General features: G+C 36.5%; 1 long non-coding RNA gene across 1 annotated transcript; it reads right to left on the bottom strand.

The window, feature by feature from the left end:
• Positions 1-1,949: 1,949 nt before the first annotated feature.
• Positions 1,950-16,906, bottom strand: LOC125093084 (uncharacterized). Its single transcript, XR_007125147.1, has 4 exons — positions 16,878-16,906; positions 3,306-3,353; positions 2,635-2,712; positions 1,950-2,022 (listed from the first exon to the last, which is right to left on the bottom strand). It is a non-coding gene; the product is annotated as an uncharacterized LOC125093084 (long non-coding RNA).
• Positions 16,907-19,878: the final 2,972 nt, after the last annotated feature.

Genomic DNA, 19,878 nt, shown 5'->3' with positions numbered 1-19,878 from the left:
AATATGGTACAAAGAAGATTCAGTTATTTGGAACATTGAATTGACTCATAAATCTCACTGTCCAAATTCACCCAATTTCCACATATCCAGAATGTAGACAGGTTATGGCTTTGTTCCAGATGTCTGTCTTCTGATACGCTTTCTGGTATTTTATGCCAAATTTGCTGATTGGGAGTAATCCTTAGTATTTTCCTTCCTATTTCTCCCAATTACCTCTCTCAAAACCTCATTAAATTATGTGACCTCAATATACTTGGAATCACTCCTGTTACCCTCCAAACCTCATTATCTAGTTTCTGAGGCTGGTTGGCTTCATTCTAGGTAACTCCCACACAAACACACATTAACCTGTCTTTCTGCCTATAAACTTCTGTTCAGGTTGTGATTTTTGTTGTAGTTTAAAAATTTTAAGTAATTTTCCTTACAGTTACAAATCACATATAGGTATCACAGTCCATATTTGTTGAGGAAAGAAAGACAGAAGAAATCACTTTCTTAGGCATGACCAAGGGTCAGAAAATGTATAATAATATCTCACCAATCTCTACCCTAGCATGTATCAATATACAGCTGTGTCAGTGACTAATGATGAAATGATGAAATAATCACAAGCACACTTTCTCTTTTTGGCCATTCATACACTTTATACAAGGAAATAAACAAAAGTGGATTATGGAAAATTATCTTGGGAAAGAAAAATAAAAAATGAATAGTGGTCAGAGTAGAGGTTTGGATATCCTGTAGAATAACTAATGTAATATATTAGGGCAGGCTAGACTAAGCCACAGTAAGAAAAACCCTGAATATCAATGACCTATATTATAAAAATTAAAATTTCTTACTTATGTGTAGACATTTATACAAGTTACACACTCTCAGATTTGTGACTCTTCTCATTGTGTGTTTTTACATGTCAAAGACACTTATTTCTAACCATAATGATCAGGTCAAGGAGATAGTGCTGAAAGCTTACATCCAAGCCAGAAAATGGAATATGTATCTACTATCTAAAGTCCATTGGCCAGAACCGCTCACATGGGAAACTGAGAAAGATAGTTGTGTATTTTTTTTCTTTTGTATGAGAAGGAAGAGAAAACACATTAGAGAAAATTTTTAGTCTCCACCACATGTAGCATTTTTTTTTAAATCACTGAATGTTACAAAAATGTTAGAAGTTCAAGACTTTATACCGACACTCTGAGCTACTATGCAGTATCTGTGCTTTTATTTTTAATAGCTTCACTGAAGTATCATTTACATACTATAGAATTTTCCCTCTTTAAGTGTCCAGTACAATGGGGTTTTTTGAAACTTAGAGTTGTACATTCATGACCACGATTCATATTACTACATTTCCATCAACCCAACAAGATCCCTAATGCCCATTTGGAATTAACCCCATTCCCAATCCTAGTCACAAACAACAATTAATTTTTTTCTGTCTTTATAGATTTTCCCTTTATTAGACAGTTCATATAAGTGTATTCATATATGTGAGCTTTTGGCTCTTGCTTCATTTAATCAGCACAACATATATGAGATTTACCCTTGTGGCAGCATGTGTCAGTAGTCAGCTCCTTTTTATTGTTGAACAGTATTCTTTTGCATGGATATACTACTTTTATCTATTCACTTTTTTTTAAGATTTTATTTATTTGTTTGACAGAGAGATAGAGAGCAGAAGTAGGCAGAGCAGCAGGCAGAGGGAGAGGGAGAAGTAGGCCCCCGCTGAGCAGGGAGCCCCATGCCGGGCTCAATCCCAGGACTCTGGGATCATGACCTGAGCTGAAGGCAGCCACTTAATCCACTGAGCCGCCCAGGCGCCCCTATTCACATTTTGATGGACATTGGATTCTTTCTACTTTGGGCTATGACTGATCATGTTACCAGGAAATATTGCATACAGGCATTCAGTAGCTATAGATTTCCTTTCATTCAGGTAGATACTTACAAATGGAATTGACAGGTCAGGTCATATGATAAATCTATGGTTCACCTCTTTGTTTCATGTATACCAGGGCTCTGTTGATAGGTATGAATGTGTTTGAAATTGTTGTATACTTTTTATGATCCTTTTTGTCTCTAGAAATGATTTTTCTTTAAAGTCTATTTTGTGTGATGCTTCCATAGCCACTCCAGGTCTCATATTGTTATAATTTAAATGGCTTATCATTCTCAATCATTTTCATTCAGCCTATTTGTGTCTTCTGATTTAAATTATGCCTCTTGTAGACAGCATACACTGGGATCCCTTTTTCTTATCCAGAATGACAATCATTGCCTTTTGGTGGAAATGTTTAATCTGTGTGCTTTAATGTAATTATTGATAGGTTTGGATATATGTCTTCTATTCTACAATTTGATTTTAGTATATGCTACTTGTTACTCTGTTTCTTTTCATGCCTTCTAAAAATACCTTTAAAATTACAGTAAAATATAGAAACTTTGCTCTAATATGGTTCCATTTCCTTCCCCTTTTCTTTGGAGAGTCATTGTCATATATGTTCCATCTTCATATGTTATAATACAAACCCAGCAATACAGTTTTATAACCATTGTTTTGGGCAGCTATCTTTTAATTCAGTAAAGAGAAAAGGAAAAAGTACAAATTATTATACTATTTTTTATACTCACCAACATACAAAACTATAGCAGTGCTCTTTATTTCTTTCGTTGGATTGAAGTCACCATTTAAAGCCATTTTCTTTTCACCTAAAAACAAACAACGAACCAACCAAAAACCCTTGTCCTGTATTTCCTGTAAAGCAGGTCTGCTAGCAACAAATTCTCTATTTATCTGGAAATGTCTTTATCTTACTCTCAGCTTTTGCAGGATAGTTTTTGCTGAATGTAGAATTCTTGGTTGATAGTTTTTCCTTTAGCCCTTTAAATGTGTCATCCCATTTCTTTCTAGCATCTATTATTTCTGATAAGAAGTCAGCAATAGTCTCATTGCAATTTCCTTGTGTGTAAAATGTCATTTTTCTCTTGCTGATTTCAAGAATTTAATTTTGTCTTTGTCTTTCAACAGTGTGACTGTGATATGTCTAGGTATGGATCTCTTTGTGTTATCTTGTGTAGAGGTTCACTGAGTTTCTTGGATATGTCAATTAATATTTTTCATCGAATTTGGAATAGTTTCAGCTAATATTTCTTCAATATTTAATGACTTCTTTCTGTTTCCTCATTCTGGGACTCTCATTACATGTACATTGGTATAGTTAGTGGTTTCCAATATCTCTGAGAATTTGATTTTTTTTATTTTTCTTTCTATTACTCAGATTTAATAACCTCAGTTGGTTTACCTTCAAGTGTGCCAATTTTGATCTCTCCTGAGCATGTGTGTAGCCTTCCTGAAAACCAAGGATATACAAGATTATATCAAGTCCTTCTACAGTTGTTTTATTCTAAGCATCCCCCTGTTAAATTTCTGGATTATATGCTGATATATTACATGCTCCAGCCAGTATCATGATCAAGTATCTGCATGATCAAGTATCATCATGATCAAGTATCTTCCCTGAGTTTTGCCACCAAGATAAAAGTTGTTTTTGACAGGGGCACTGGGGTGGCTCATTCAGTTAAGCATCTGCCTTCTGCTCAGGTCATGATCCCAGGGTTTGGGGATTAAGCCTGGCATCGGGCTCTCCGCTTGGTGAGAAACCTGCTTCTCCCACTCTCCCTGATTGTGCATGCTCTCAATCTCTCTGTCAAATAAACAAATAAAATCTTTTTTTTTAATGTTTTTGACAACATTTATGAGTTCGTTTTTTCTGTTCTGCTCCCAATCAAGTCATCCTTCTCCAGCATTAAGGATACTGATCTTTATTTGTTTCCTGTCCTGTTAGAACCAGAATACCACAGATCTCAAATGGGAAGTGGGCATCCCCAAGCTAAAGTGCCACAGATTCATTGTGCTTAACTATGATTTAGTTATTTATCTTGAATGCTTCTTCACTTATCTTGGTATGCATTTGGTCAATATTCAGAGTCTCGAAGTGGTTTGTTTTTGAAACCTTTATCAAATTTAACATTGTTTTTCACGAAGAAACTTTGTGGAGCTCCTCACACAGACATAATGGAGGTTCCCATCCTGACTATCAAGCTTTAATAAAAACTTTAAACATGGGAGTTGGTCTTTTTTCAATGTCTCATCAGTGAGGTAAACTTTCCATCCAGTTTTCTCACTGACATTTTTTTTTCAAAGGGTTTCATACTTTAAATTTAATTGTATTATAATGATATAATTATTTACAAGGTTGAACCCACTTCTCACTGACATTTATGATTATCACTTCTAGGAATGTGTAAAGTTGTCTCTGGGTTGTTTATTCTCTCTAGATCTTCCATTAAAGATCTACATTGTAGATCTACGAGGTTTCACTGGGACTTCTGGAGAATTAGTTTTCCTACCTTGTGGGGAAGTGGCTGTCTAAAAATGAACTAACATTAGAGAAATTAGGACCTAGAAATGGAGACTGAGGAGCCAACACATAACACACTGTTTAAGACTAGATCTAAACATATCTGAAGCCAGACATAACCCAGACTTTTTATGTAACTTAACTGATGAACTTCTTTATGTCATGAACTAGGATGATCTGGATTTCTGTCACTTGAAAAATACCCTAAAAAATTTTATATATATGTGTGTGTGTGTGTATATATATATATATATATATATATATATATATATATATGTTTTACCATGCTCTCATGTACTCATGAGAGTCTTAGTACTGTATGTATACAGATTATAGTTTTTCTTCTTCCAAATAGTAAGCTATAAGAAAAAAATTGAGTATTTATTTTGTTGAACATTTCTATTTCTATAGGATATGGTCATGTTTTGTCTTTCAGTAACCCCTAGTCCAGAGAATGGCCCCACTGCACAGTCTTATGGGACTCCTGGTGCTCTTTGGAAACTAGATAGGGCCAAGGCAAATTCTCCTTCTGCTGTTCTTTGAATATCAAGGTGAAATGTGTGACCTAGATTTGTCCAACAAGATGCTTATATTCTCATCTTTGAATGGTGATTTGGTGACACAGAGGCAAAGGAAGAATTAGAAGAATTAGAATCCATTATATATATATATATATATATATATATATATATATATATATATATAAACAAAATCTATATTCTATATAGATTCTATATTCTATCTAGAATTCTATATATATAATATATAGAATCTATTTTATATTAGAATCTATTTTATACCATCAGCAATGATATCCTTTCAGAGTTTTAACACCACCATGGCCAAAATTTTATTGTGTCCATGTAACTTATCAAGCAATGTTGGATATTAATTATCTTTCAGTCCAAGTTCTGCAACTCCAAGGCTTATTTTTTGTGATCTTGATACAGTTCTAGAAAAATAAAATTTTTTTTGTTCTGAGACAACCAAAATTTTCTCCAAATAATCCTCACTGGAATATCAGTGAAACTTTCATGATTAGTATAGAATAGATAGTCAATAATTATTGAAAAAATAAATTTCTAGAGTTAAAGATTTGGAGAAGAAGATATTATGTTTCTATTTGGATAGATTTTCTTCTTTTCATTGACTTTAGCTCATAAATATGTACGGAAATCCACTATAATAAGCTATCTCATGACAATAGTCATCATAAGGTCAGAGTTAACTTTCCCTAGAATTCCATTTTTGCCAGAATTATTAATAACCAAAAATCTTAAACTTGAAAGTATTCATTCACTTAAAAATATTTACCAAGGGGCACCTGGGTGACTTAGTGGGTTAAGCCTCTGCCTTCAGCTCAGGTCATGATCTCAGGGTCCTGGGATCGAGACCCATATCAGGCGCTCTGCTCAGCGGGGAGCCTGCTTCCCCCCATCTGCCTGTCTCTCTGCCTACTTGTGATCTCTGTCTATCAAATAAATAAATAAAATCTTAAAAAAATACATTTACCAAAATTTCCTACATGTGTTAAAGATAAGGCACAATACAAGACACATCTGTGTGCTAATAGGACATAAGTTCTATTCAAATAGTTCACTTATTTATCAGAGAGAAAATTTAAATATATTTAAAAATTTCACTTTTATATGTTAAAGTATCAAAAGTACTTTAAGTGACAAATGACAAACTTGAGAAAACATTTGCAATAGTTTTGAGTGATAAAAATTAAACTTTATAAAGAGAACTTACAGAGATTCACACAAATAGATGCAAATTTTCAAACTTTTTTAAAAATGAGCATTGCTCATAAATAATTCACAGAACAGCAAATTACAAAGATATACATGAAATTTTACTAGTAATCAAATAAACATAGCAAAAAAAAAGACGTAATTTTTGCTTACCTAATTTGCAATAACTTTTAGGTAGCGATGCTAAATACTAATTAATGAGTGTATACTTAGGCACTCTCAGATACTATGTTGTCAAGAACTGTGTTGTTAAGAAAAGCGTTCTATATGTTGCATAGAAAATTGTTGTCTAAGTCCAGAATATTTTCTTTTCTCAGATTCCCACAGGTTCAGTTCCTTTCTTCTGTTCTCATTTTATCTAGCATTATGGGCCTATATTTCAGTATGGGTCAACAAGCATTATTATTCTGAAAGTGACTTACATTCTAATTTATATGTTAGTTATGAAATCAAAGGCCTTCTTCCTTTTTCTAAAACGTTAAAATTCTTTCCAAACACTGCACACTCCTTTTGAGTGGATTTTCTAGTATCTTGTTATTCGAATCCAAAGTAAAGGGAGTACACAGATTTTTTCAAAAAGTATTGTAAAAGACATCAGAGTTCAATGTCATGAATATATTACCCTTCACTTATCCTTATTTGGCAACAATCAAAGTCATCAATTAAGTTTTATTAACATATCACATTAGTGAACTGTTGCCACTATGTAATCAGAAAAAAAGGTTAAAAGGCCCTTTCCCTTAAAATGGACCATTTCTGAGAAAGCACAGTAATGATTCTAATAGTTATAAAGATTTGTAAGGCATAAAAATCCTTATTTCTTCCTTTTCTTCATGGAAAATGGCATTTTGTTCTCTTTATGTGAAAATAAAATGTTAATAAGGAATAATTATGTGCACAATAATATAAAATGTAGGAACATTTTTTATTCATTATGTATAAAGGGAGAGACAGGAAATGTAAAGTCAGGGAATAAAAAAGTAACAGGAAATCTAAGGTCAGCTGCATCAAGGGATATTTCTCACAGTAAAGTGCCTTTATTAAGAATTCTCGATCCATTCAACCATGGTACAATGGAAAGGTTTCTTGAAGTAAATAACATTCTTATTCACTTTACAATTCAAAAATCACAAAATTACTCAGAGTTCTAGCTGTGCCACAAAACAAAGGCTTTTATTCTTTTCTTCTTATTTTTTATAATGTAGTGGTACCAGTACTCACAAGGAGTCTGGATGTCCAATGCTCAAATGAGGAGTTCTGGGGTGTGCGCATGAAGTAAAGTCCCAGAAGTTGCAGCCTGTCCTCCCATCAATCTCCTATGATTTTTCAGGATCCCTTTTTCTTCTCCTTTTGGCTACTGCCCTTTTAGCATGTGATGGGCCAGGCAGTTTACAAATATTGTTATCTTCTTTGATTGATTCACCTTAGAGGAATGCTGTCTGAGGCTCAGAAAGCTCATAAAGTATATTCAAAGTCATACAGGTAATAATACATAGGTTTCTCCAACTCAAATTTCTACTCCTTCAGTGTCACCAGAAAGAAATCATTTTCATGCCTCTTTCCGTTGGCTTATTTTTGGGATTGGTTCCACTGAATTGACGTTAGAATGAACTTTTAATTGCAAATAAACCAGTCTGGTGTATTTTTCCTTAGATTATGTTTTGTGGACTTTGAAAGCACAAACACATATCAGGATTCATAGAAATACTACACAGATTGCAAATACTGGACACTGAAGAAAGCAAATCTGTTGTCGAGTTCAGGCCTGAGGAAATTAATATCCACTTAAGATCTCTATTAATGAGATTAAGCTGGATAGAGCTTGATTCTAATACGTATTCAGTAGAATGTTTATTCAAAGAAAAACCACCTCAAATACAGAAGGATTCTGACAACAATAAACATAGAATAATCAGGCTTGGGAGAATTGCTGTGCATTTGGAAACAGACACCTTGCTTAGTTGTTTGTTTGCAAATCGAATAAAATTTCTGAACTAAAGGCTTCTGTAATTAAAACACCTGTTATTTAAAATATATTATTTTTAATTTACAAAACACATCTAAAATATTTGACTATAAATATTGATTAACAAGGCACAATATTTGAACATCATATTGTCCCCCTTTTCACCTAAGTTTTAAATTCAAGACTTGCTGGAAAGGCATGTAGAGGGGGGCATAAAATCTGTCCCACACTGGTAACAAAGTGTTCTTTCTTGATGTGTGAAGCAAAACCAGGTTCTCAGACTGTGTTGTGTAAGACTTACCTATAAACCTTACGAAAGCCAATAAGCCGCAAATTCCTGGATTCCCCCTAGAGAGATTCAGATCCACTAGAACTTCGAGGCCAATGAGGCTGCAGTCTAACAAATATCCTGGGTGATTCTGTTGAAAATGGTACTAGAACATATTTTCTAGAACTCCCCTTTATAAAACACTGACTGCTTCATGAAATATTAACCTATGTGGCTTTCTTCCTTATTCTTGGCACCCTTGGCAGCCCTTCAATGTCATACTAATCTTTTTAGTAGAAGTTTCATGTAGTGGCCAAATTTTCAATTAAACACAATTCTACTCAAATTTAAATCACACACACCATTTATCACAGCTGCTAAGCCTGCTGGCTAAATATCTTTTATGTTCACTCCAGAGGTGCCTCATTTCAATGATGAATTAACAGATCCCTCCAAAGTTGCCTATCTACCTGTTCCTAGCTTTAGAGTGTGTAAGGAGTATCCAATTCTCAGGTGCTGGTGCTGGAAGAGAAAGCAGAGACAAGAGGTGCCAGGGAAAGCCAACCAGCTGGATAGGTAGGCCAAGCAAGGCTGCATTCCATCGGAAGGTAGTCACTTGATGTCTGGTTCTCATATTTTCAGGTTAAAGAGTTCAACTTTGTCAGACTGGCCCAAATTCAGGACGGAGATAGGGAATGATTCAGTAACAACAGCAATGGCAATAATAATATCAACAACTCGTCTTTAAAATGAATGACTACTTATACAGGCATTTTGCTAATTTACAGTCTATGCATTTATCACTTATTTTAATTTCAAGACTATCATATGAGGTAAGTAAAAATATCATACATATTTGGCAAAAAAGAAAACTAGGTTAACTCAATGCCCAAGAAACTAGTGAGTAGACCAGAATGCAAATCTGCAAGTGTACCGTGAGAACTATAACCAGCAAAGCACCCTGGAGTATTCTCTTTCCACTAAAAAATCTACATAGGAAATAAAATTAATCAGAGCAAGGAGAGTTAGTTGAATGAACCTAATAGTTAATGACATCGAGCCATAATAGCCTGAGGCATCCATGGAAAGTGCTAGGGAAATGCTGACAAATTATTCTTCTCAGAGTCTTGGCTAATTACGCTACCTTCAAGAATATTAATGTCATTGATCCACCTGTTTTTCCTTCCATATCAACCCCATTCCAGTTATGTACTCCTGTATCTACTCTCCAAACACATGGATTAGGTGGAACTCTCTCAAATCTCCTCCAGGATAAACTAAGAGATCATTTCACAGGATGAGTGATCCTTGGATGACTAACCTATTACATTATTTATTGATTCATACTAGTAAGGTTTTTTGGAAATTAGTATTTCCATATTTTATTTTTTTTTAAGATTTTATTTATTTGACAGAGAGAGATCACAAGCAGGCAGAGAGGCAAGCAGAGAGAGAGAGAGGAAGAAGCAGGCTCCCTGCAGAGCAGAGAGCCCGATGTGGGACTTGATCCCAGGACCCTGAGATCATGACCTGAGCTGAAGGCAGAGGCTTAACCACTGAGCCACCCAGGTGCCCCAAGTATTTCCATATTTTAAAAGGTGTCTTATTTATGCCCATCAACTTATTACATAAGAAACAGAACAAAGACATTATAGGGAGTCAAGATGGCGGAGAAGTAGCAGGCTGAGACTACTTCGGGTAGCGGGAGATCAGCTAAATAGCTTATCTAAAGATTGCAAACACCTACAAATCCAATGGGAGATTGAAGAGAAGAAGAACAGCAATTCTAGAAACAGAAAATCAACCACTATCTGAAAGGTAGGACTGGCGGAGAAGTGAATCCAAAGCGACGGGAAGATAGACTGCGGGGGGAGGGGCCGGCTCCCGGCGAGCAGCGGAGCAACGGAGCAAAATCAGGACTTTTAAAAGTCTGTTCCGCTGAGGGACATCACCCCAGGCTTAACTGGAAGCCCAGGCGGGGTCAGCTCAGCCTCAGGTCTCACAGGGTCGCAGTAGGATTGGGGGTGTCTGAGTGTCGCAGAGCTTACCGGTATTAGAACGGGGAAGCCGGCTGCAGAGACAGAGCCGAGGAGTGACTCTCAGCTCGGGGTTGCCTTGAACCGGTCGCAGGCTCGGTCAGCTCGGAGCGCGGCCAGAGGCCAGGGTGACGGGAGTCATTGGGCGCTGTTCTCTGAGGGCGCACTGAGGAGTGGGGCCCCGGGCTCTCGGCTCCTCCGGGCTGGAGACCGGGAGGCCGCCATCTTCATTCCCGCCCTCCGGAACTCTACGGAAAGCAGAAAGCGCTCAGGGAACAAAAGCTCCCGAAAGCAAACCCGAGCGGATTACTCAGCGCGGCCGTGGGTAAGGGTGGTGCAACTCCACCTGGGGCAAAGACGCTTGAGAATCACTACAACAGGCCCCTCCCCCAGAAGATCAACGGGAAACCCAGCCAGGACCAAGTTCACCTACCGAGGAGTGCTGTTTCAATACCAAGGAGAGCGGCAGAATTCCAGAGGAGAAGAAAGCAAAGCACGGAACGCATGGCTTTCTCCCCATGATTTTTTAGCCTTGCAGTTAATTTAATTTTTTTTTCTTTTTCAATTTTTTTTCTTTTTCTCTTCTTCTGCTAAATTTTTTTAACTTTTACCGTTTTCTTTTTTAACGTTTTTTAAATAGTTTATCTAATATATATATATTTTTTTTCCTCTTTTTATATTTTTTCTTTATCGGCTTTCTTTTTAATAATAGTTTTTTTTTTTTCTTTTTGAACCCCTTTTTATCCCCTTTCTCCCCCCTCACGATTCGGGATCTCTTCTGATTTGGCTAAAGCATATTTTCCTGAGGTTGTTGCCACCCTTTTAGTATTTTACTTGCTCCTTCATAAACTCTTATCTGGACAAAATGACAAGGCGGAAAAATTCACAACAAAAAAAGAACAAGAGGCAGTACCAAAGGCTAGGGACCTAATCAATACAGACATTGGTAATATGTCAGATCTAGAGTTCAGAATGACGATTCTCAAGGTTCTAGCCTGGCTTGAAAAAGGCATGGAAGATATTAAAGCAACCCTCTCGGGAGATATAAAAGCCCTTTCTGGAGAAATAAAAGAACTAAAATCTAACCAAGTTGAAATGAAAAAAGCTATTAATGAGGTGCAAACAAAAATGGAGGCTCTCACTGCTAGGATAAATGAGGCAGAAGAAAGAATTAGCGATATAGAAGACCAAATGACAGAGAATAAAGAAGCTGAGCAAAAGAGGGACAAACAGCTACTGGACCACGAGGGGAGAATTCGAGAGATAAGTGACACCATAAGACGAAACAACATTAGAATAATTGGGATTCCAGAAGAAGAGGAAACAGAGAGGGGAGCAGAAGGTATATTGGAGAGAATTATTGGAGAGAATTTCCCCAATATGGCAAAGGGAACAAGCATCAAAATCCAGGAGGTTCAGAGAACCCCCCTCAAGATCAATAATAGGTCCACCTGCTGTCACCTAATAGTAAAATTTACAGGTCTTAGTGACAAAGAGAAGATCCTGAAAGCAGCCCGGGAAAAGAAGTCTGTAACATACAATGACAAAAATATTAGATTGGCAGCAGACTTATCCACAGAGACCTGGCAGGCCAGAAAGAGCTGGCATGATATATTCAGAGCACTAAACGAGAAAAACATGCAGCCAAGAATACTATATCCAGCTAGGCTATCATTGAAAATAGAAGGAGAGATTAAAAGCTTCCAGGACAAACAAAAACTGAAAGAATTTGCAAATACCAAACCAGCTCTACAGGAAATATTGAAAGGGGTCCTCTAAGCAAAGAGAGACCCTAAAAGTAGTAGATCAGAAAGAAACAGAGACAATATACAATAACAGTCACCTTACAGGCAATATAACGGTACTAAATTCATATCTCTCAATACTTACCCTGAATGTTAATGGGCTAAATGCCCCAATCAAAAGACACAGGGTTTCAGAATGGATCAAAAAACAAAACCCATCTATATGTTGCCTACAAGAAACTCATCTTAAACCCGAAGACACCTCCAGGTTTAAAGTGAGGGGGTGGAAAAGAATTTACCATGCTAATGGACATCAGAAGAAAGCAGGAGTGGCAATCCTTATAGCAGATCAATTAGATTTTAAGCCAAAGACTATAATAAGAGATGAGGAAGGACACTATATCATACTCAAAGGAACTGTCCAACAAGAAGATCTAACAATTTTAAATATCTATGCCCCTAACGTGGGAGCAGCCAACTATATAAACCAATTAATAACAAAATCAAAGAAACACATCGACAAGAATACAATAATAGTAGGGGATTTTAACACTCCCCTCACTGAAATGGACAGATCATCCAAGCAAAAGATCAACAAGGAAATCAAGGCCTTAAATGACACACTGGACCAGATGGACATCACAGATATATTCAGAACATTTCATCCCAAAGCAACAGAATACACATTCTTCTCTACTGCACATGGAACATTCTCCAGAATAGATCACATTCTTGGTCCTAAATCAAGTCTCAACCGGTATCAAAAGATTGGGATCATTCCCTGCATATTTTCGGACCACAATGCTCTAAAGCTAGAACTCAATCACAAGAGGAAATTTGGAAAGAACCCAAATACATGGAGACTAAACAGCATCCTTCTAAAGAATGAATGGGTCAACCAGGAAATTAAAGAAGAATTGAAAAAATTTATGGAAACAAATGATAATGAAAACACAACGGTTCAGAATCTGTGGGACACAACAAAGGCAGTCCTGAGAGGAAAATATATAGCGGTACAAGCCTTTCTCAAGAAACAAGAAAGGTCTCAGGTACACAACCTAACCCTACACCTAAAGGAGCTGGAGAAAGAACAAGAAAGAAACCCTAAACCCAGCAGGAGAAGAGAAATCATAAAGATTAGAGCAGAAATCAATGAAATAGAAACCAAAAAAACAATAGAACAAATCAACGAAACTAGGAGCTGGTTCTTTGAAAGAATTAATAAGATTGATAAACCCCTGGCCAGACTTATCAAAAAGAAAAGAGAAAGGACCCAAATAAATAAAATCATGAATGAAAGAGGAGAGATCACAACGAACACCAAAGAAATACAGACAATTATAAGAACATACTATGAGCAAATCTACGCCAACAAATTTGACAATCTGGAAGAAATGGATGCATTCCTAGAGACATATAAACTACCACAACTGAACCAGGAAGAAATAGAAAGCCTCAACAGACCCATAAGCAGTAAGGAGATTGAAACAGTCATCAAAAATCTCCAAACAAACAAAAGCCCAGGGCCAGACGGCTTCCCGGGGGAATTCTACCAAACATTTAAAGAAGAACTAATTCCTATTCTCCTGAAACTGTTCCAAAAAATAGAAATGGAAGGAAAACTTCCACACTCATTTTATGAGGACAGCATCACCTTGATCCCCAAACCAGACAAGGATCCCAACAAAAAAGAGAACTACAGACCAATATCCTTGATGAACACAGATGCAAAAATTCTCGCCAAAATACTAGCCAATAGGATTCAACAGTACATTAAAAAGATTATTCACCATGACCAAGTGAGATTTATTCCAGGACTGCAAGGTTGGTTCAACATATGCAAATCAATCAATGTGATACAACACATTAATAAAAGAAAGAACAAGAACCATATGATACTCTCCATAGATGCTGAAAAAGCATTTGACAAAGTACAGCATCCCTTCCTGATCAAAACTCTTCAAAGTGTAGGGATAGACGGCACATACCTCAATATTATCAAAGCCATCTATGAAAAACCCACCGCAAATATCATTCTCAATGGAGAAAAACTGAAAGCTTTTCCGCTAAGGTCAGGAACACGGCAGGGATGTCCGTTATCACCACTGCTATTCAACATAGTACTAGAAGTCCTAGCCTCAGCAATCAGACAACAAAAGGAAATTAAAGGCATCCAAATCGGCAAAGAAGAAGTCAAACTATCACTCTTTGCAGATGATATGATACTATATGTGGAAAACCCAAAAGACTCCACTCCAAAACTGCTAGAACTTGTACAGGAATTCAGTAAAGTGTCAGGATATAAAATCAATGCACAGAAATCAGTTGCACTTCTCTACACCAACAACAAGACAGAAGAAAGAGAAATTAAGGAGTCAATCCCATTTACAATTGCACCCAAAACTATAAGGTACCTAGGAATAAACCTAACCAAAGAGACTAAGAATCTATACTCAGAAAACTATAAAGTACTCATGAAAGAAATTGAGGAAGACACAAAGAAATGGAAAAATGTTCCATGCTCCTGGATTGGAAGAATAAATATTGTGAAAATGTCTATGCTACCTAAAGCAATCTACACATTTAATGCAATTCCTATCAAAGTACCATCCATTTTTTTCAAAGAAATGGAACAAAAAATCCTAAAATTTATATGGAACCAGAAAAGACCTCGAATAGCTAAAGGAATATTGAAAAAGAAAGCCAAAGTTGGTGGCATCACAATTCCGGACTTCAAGCTCTATTACAAAGCTGTCATCATCAAGACAGCATGGTACTGGCACAAAAACAGACACATAGATCAATGGAACAGAATAGAGAGCCCAGAAATGGACCCTCAACTCTATGGTCAACTCATCTTCGACAAAGCAGGAAAGAATGTCCAATGGAAAAAAGACAGCCTCTTCAATAAATGATGCTGGGAAAATTGGACAGCCACATGCAGAAAAATGAAATTGGATCATTTCCTTACACCACACACGAAAATAGACTCAAAATGGATGAAGGATCTCAATGTGAGAAAGGAATCCATCAAAATCCTTGAGGAGAACACAGGCAGCAACCTCTTCGACCTCAGCCGCAGCAACATCTTCCTAGGAACATCACCAAAGGCAAGGGAAGCAAGGGCAAAAATGAACTTTTGGGATTTTATCAAGATCAAAAGCTTTTGCACAGCAAAGGAAACAGTGAACAAAACCAAAAGACAACTGACAGAATGGGAGAAGATATTTGCAAATGACATATCAGATAAAGGGCTAGTGTCCAAAATCTATAAAGAACTTAGCAGCTAACTCAACACCCAAAGAACAAATAATCCAATCAAGAAATGGGCAGAGGACATGAACAGACATTTCTGCAAAGAAGACATCCAGATGGCCAACAGACACATGAAAAAGTGCTCCACGTCACTTGGCATCAGGGAAATACAAATCAAAACCACCATGAGATATCACCTCACACCAGTCAGAATGGCTAAAATTAACAAGTCAGGAAATGACAGATGCTGGCGAGGATGCGGAGAAAGGGGAACCCTCCTACACTGTTGGTGGGAATGCAAGCTGGTGCAACCACTCTGGAAAACAGCATGGAGGTTCCTCAAAATGTTGAAAATAGAACTACCCTATGACCCTGCATTTGCACTGCTGGGTATTTACCCTAAAGATACAAACGTAGTGATCCGAAGGGGCACGTGCACCCGAATGTTTATAGCAGCAATGTCTACAATAGCCAAACTATGGAAAGAACCTAAATGTCCATCTACAGATGAATGGATAAAGAAGATGTGGTATATATACACAATGGAATACTATGCAGCCATCAAAAGAAATGAAATCTTGCCATTTGCGACGACGTGGATGGAACTAGAGGGTATCATGCTTAGCGAAATAAGTCAATCGGAGAAAGACAACTATCATATGATCTCCCTGATATGAGGGAGAGGAGATGCAACATGGGGGGTTGAGGGGGTAGGAGAAGAGTAAATGAAACAAGATGGGATTGGGAGGGAACAAACCATAAGTGACTCTTAATCTCACAAAACAAACTGAGGGTTGATGGGGGGAGGAGGTTGGGAGAGGGGGGTGGGGTTATGGATATTGGGGAGGGTATGTGCTATGGTGAGTGCTGTGAAGTGTGTAAACCTGGCGATTCGCAGACCTGTATCCCTGGGGATAAAAATATATGTTTATAAAGCTGTAAAAAAAAAAAAAAAAGAAAAAGAAAAAAAGAAAGGATGAATACCCAAGTTTTGTAGCAACATGGACGGGACTGGAAGAGATTATGCTGAGTGAAATAAGTCAAGCAGAGAGAGTCGATTATCATATGGTTTCACTTATTTGTGGAGCATAACAAATAGCATGGAGGACAAGGGGAGATGGAGAGGAGAAGGGAGTTGAGGGAAATTGGAAGGGGAGGTGAACCATGAGAGACTATGGACTCTGAAAAACGATCTGAGAATTTTGAAGGGGTGGGGGGTGGGAGGTTGGGGGCACCAGATGGTGGGTATTGTAGAGGGCACGGATTGCATGGAGCACTGGGTGTGGTGCAAAAATAATGAATACTGTTATGCTGAAAAAATAAAAAATTAAAAAAAAAAAGAAACAGAACAAAGTAATAAGTACCTTAAGTCAAGGTGAAAAATAATTTGCAATCTTATTCAATCAGTTGATACTTATTGAGGACTTACTTTATACAAGGCAATGAGCTGAGTGCTCTCTCACTCACTCCATGCTATAGCATTCCTTTCTAATTCTAAAAAGTGCTGAACAATGGAAACGAAACTGTAAAGTGTTTATGCTGCAAAAATTTAAAGTAAAAAAGCAAAAACCTTTTATCTTATAAAAAAAAAAAGGTTTGGTTTGGACTGCAAATACCTTTACTAATCTCCTTGATATTTTTTCTGATGTTTCTCATAAACTCTTTACTTTAGATTAGTTTCATTTTGAGAGAAAAGTTTCAAAGGTAGCACAGAGAGTTCCCATGTTCTCCTCACTCAGTTAACTCCATGGTTAACATCTTTCACAAATATGAAACATTTGTTTTAACTAATCGCTTTGAGCCAACCTTGGTAAATAATTATTACCTAAACTCTGCACTTTATTTGGAATTTGCTGGGTTTTTTTTGTCTCTTCTTTTTTCTATTCCAGGACCCCATTCAGGATACCACATTTAGTCATCGTTTTTCTTCTGGTGTGTGACAGTTTGCCATATCTTCCTTGCTTTTGATGATCTTGACAGTTTTGAGTAGTATAGGTCAGATACTTTGAAGAATTCCTCAACTGGGGTTTGTCTGGTGTTTTTCTTATTTTTAGAATAGGATTATATATTTTTGAAAGGAAAACCACAGAAGTGAAGTGCTATTCTTACAACCCTATCAAGGACACATAACTTATCACTCATGGCATTCACCTTGATCAACCTGTGCAAGGTAGTATTTGCTCACTTACTCCATGTAAAATTATTCTGTTTCCCAACTGCTTTCAGACAGTCCTCTTTGGAAGGAAGTTGCTAACTAAAGTCCATACTGGAGCAGGAAAGGGAGGGATGAAATGTCAAGTCCCATCTCTTGGAAAGGGATGGGTAATCAATCTAGTTAAATTATTTGGAATTCTTCTGTATAGATCTGTCTCTTCTCCATTTCTTTTTTTAATCACTGATTAGTATAGATATTGTTTTTATGGATGTTTATTCTTTATGTTGGGCATAACAATAGTGTGTTTTTTGTTTGTTTATTTGTTTGTTTGCTGTTGTTTTTGCTGGAGTTATTCCACCTTGGCCATTAGGAGTTCTTTTACATCAGCTCTCTCATCCCTTCAACATGACATTAACTTTTTGTTTTCTGAATCTTTCCTTACTTTCTGCAATCTCCATGTTTTTGTTTCTGAATTGTTCCCTAAACTTAAACAAGTCACTTTACTCCTGCATTCTTTGACATTACTCTGTTAAGTTAAATTCTTATTTGTTGTATTAATGGAAATTACAATGTAGTATATCTTTAAAAAAAAAAACAAGCTAAATGATTCATTTAAAATTTTTTGCTCATGCAGGAAGACATTGTGCATGGGAAAGGAGCTTCTTTCCTGAAAAATAAAATTGCAAGATTATATAAAATGAAAAAAGTCTAGAATTTAGATTAAATTTAAATGTAGCAAAGCATGGCTATTTTCTCATTGAGTGGGTCTTCTGATCAAATAAGCTAGCTGATTGCGGGGCACTCGGTGCAAAACTGACTATTTTTGCAGTTTCTTACATAGATGTCATTCATGTCCTTCAGGCTATACTTCATCTATACCCCACCCCCTGTAAAAGTATGGGTCATGATCTTCTGGAAACATTGATGTTTTACTGGCAGTTTCCCTGTTTGGCCTTCTTTGGTAGATCTCCAAAAAAAAAAAAAAAAAAAAAAAAAGCTACAAGATATGGACCTGATCCCTACACTGTCCTATTGTTTTTTAGGAAATGAGATAATGGTTTGATGCTTTTATTCCATTTCCATTCATGATCATCTATTGTATCATGTGACAAGACAAGAGCTGTGTAACAGCTTATATTACTGTAATATAAGTAAGTGTAACAGTCAATAGGAGACGCCTGGAAAGTTTTTGGAGTCATAATACCAGATTTCCCACATAAAAACAGAAAAAATAGGTCTGATTCTTCATCAGATTCTTTGTAGCCAAGTGGAGTACAAACAATATCACCAGGTTTTAAAAATCATGTTGGCTCTTCCTCTGTTTTAGTGTGATATTAAAACTTCTAAGAGATCTCTAAAGAAATAGGTAGAATATATTTCTTTAATATAGAACATATTCCTGTTGTGAGGCAAGTATACTAGAGAAGTGAGTGATGCCAAACGCTACTTGTTCAATCTCAGTGAATTAGTGGTGCTAACATGGGGACAATATGTCAAATCTTGTGAACAGCATGATATGTAGCAAGTTAGAAGCAAAAGATAGACGATATGTTTTTTTAAAATAATGGAATTAGAGTTCCTTGCATACCTGTTGAGTATGTCATGCAGGAAATAATGGAATTTTTTGTTTATTTATATTCACCTCAAAATTAAAATCAAGAAAATGAATGAGTTTTTGTTTATTACATATGGTGACATAATAGTAATAGATCTAGGTACAGATTCTGATGCCACCATTTACTAGCTGTTTCATCTCATGCAAGTAACCTCTTTCACTCTCTCTTTACTTGGCTGTAAAATGATTTTAGGGTTAATACAAGAACTAAAGTGAAATACATGTAAAATGCCCAGCATAATTTCTGCTGGATAACTGAAGTTCAATGAATGGTGATCATTATGATAATTATCGGTCAACAAATATTCACTGGTTACCTTGCATATACCCATTTCAGTATTAGGTCTGGCTGAGACAACGATCTATAAATATATTCTCACTGAACCTGAGATTGTTTTCAGTATGGGTCTTATAGGAAACCGATTTTCACTTGGATGATTTAACTAGAAAACACTTAAGTAAAGCAATATTTAAAAGGATAGATCGAAAGGAATTAACAAAAAATGACTAGGCATCTAAGTGAGCCAATTCCTTAAAATCTCTCTCTCTTGACTCTCTCTCTCTCTCTCACTGTGTGTGTGTGTATATATATATATATATATATATATATATATATATATATATTCTACCGGTTCTGTTGCTCTGGAGACCATGACTGAC

Source organism: Lutra lutra, chromosome 2, assembly GCF_902655055.1.
Source record: "Lutra lutra chromosome 2, mLutLut1.2, whole genome shotgun sequence".
NCBI classification, from domain to species: domain Eukaryota; kingdom Metazoa; phylum Chordata; class Mammalia; order Carnivora; family Mustelidae; genus Lutra; species Lutra lutra.
This window is presented reverse-complemented; position numbering and strand designations above follow the sequence as displayed.